This window comes from Gavialis gangeticus, unplaced genomic scaffold (assembly GCF_001723915.1).
Source record: "Gavialis gangeticus isolate Ggan-Ray unplaced genomic scaffold, GavGan_comp1, whole genome shotgun sequence".
In the NCBI taxonomy this organism is placed as follows: Eukaryota; Metazoa; Chordata; order Crocodylia; family Gavialidae; genus Gavialis; species Gavialis gangeticus.
Genome location: NW_017728992.1, coordinates 163,816,001 through 163,817,283, shown reverse-complemented (window position 1 = coordinate 163,817,283; position 1,283 = coordinate 163,816,001). Strand labels below are relative to the sequence as shown.

Genomic DNA, 1,283 nt, shown 5'->3' with positions numbered 1-1,283 from the left:
CCGCCGCCCCGATTTCTGCTGCACGATCCCACCTCCCTCTTTAAAAATTCCGCCGAAAAAGAGAAGACGATTTTCCAAAGCTTTCGGGCCGTCGCCTCACGTGAGTACGGGCCGTCATGGGGGGGGCAGCTGCGGCTCTAACATGGCGGCGCGGGGGCGAACCGGGCCCCGGGGGCTGCGGAAGGGGCTCCGCGGCTGCCCCAACATGGCGGATCCCCGCGGAGGGCAGCCCCCTGCGTCCCGGCCCGCCGCACAGTGCCTCTGCCTGCCCCGCGGTTGTCTGCTGCGCGGGGCGGACAGCTCCGGCGGGCGGGCGGGGAGATCCTCCTCCGCCCCGCACTTGGGAGGGTTTCCCCGGGCGCTGCCTCCCCTGGGTGCGGGGCAGAGCGGATGCCCGGAGTGGGGCTGGTAGCGTAGCAGAGGCGTCTCTTTGCCCGTCTCTCAGAGGCCATGTTGTGTCTGATTGTGACTATCCATCCGGGGTTTGCTGGCTTGGTGTTGCACATCTCCTTCCTGCCCTGCCACGGAGCATCTGTGCCTGCTGGCGGCTGGGGTCTGTGTGGGTGCTGCCTTCGGGGGTCCTGATGCGGTTCTTGAAGCTGGTGGGAGAGGCCTGTGCTGCTGCTGGGGTGGGTCTGGATGCCCCATGGAGGCATGGGCACCCTGGCTTAACATGGAGGTGCCAGCAGAATGGGTCCAGGAAAGTCCAACCTCTATCCTCTCCCCTCTTGTTCAGCCATCTCCATTTTTTTGAGGTGAATGTCTCCCTCCCCTTTCCCAGTTGCCTCAAGGACACACGTTCTCCCCTGTCAGGATAACAGTAAGGCTGGCTGCTGCTGTCCGCCAGCTCTTCTGGAAGCCTCTTGGTTAAGCCCCAGCCATGCTGATTTGGTTGCCTGGAGGAGTCTGTGTGGCCTGATTGGTTATGTCCCTGTCAGTCACTGGTGGCTTGCGGAGAGTGTAGGAAGGAGGGTTGAGTCATTGCTGAGCTGCTGGCCTGATGCTGGCTGCTGCTGGTGTATCCGGAGTGATGTGTGATGTCTTTGTGCCGTGGTCCCACCGCGTGCTCCGTGGGAAGAGGCAGCCCAGTAGTCTGGGGGGGTCACAAGCTGTGCACAGAAACGGGCCATGGGGGAGGCAAGGGGGAGACATTGTGGAGATTGCAGCACCTTGCAATGACATACTGCAGAGGTGAAATAGTTAAGGATACAGTAGTGGCTTGTCAGCATCTTAAATTTTATTTGGATGGTAGTCTAGACCAACTCAGTAGTTGGAACAGAGGT

General features: G+C 61.1%; 1 protein-coding gene across 1 annotated transcript in view; it reads left to right on the top strand.

The window, feature by feature from the left end:
* Positions 1-6: 6 nt before the first annotated feature.
* The window catches only part of AZIN1 (antizyme inhibitor 1), a 54,011-nt gene continuing 52,734 nt past the window's right edge, over positions 7-1,283 (top strand). Inside the window, exon 1 of the mRNA XM_019528044.1 lies at positions 7-100. The gene's annotated coding sequence lies outside the window, so the exon portion shown is untranslated. The remainder of the gene's footprint in view (positions 101-1,283) is intronic.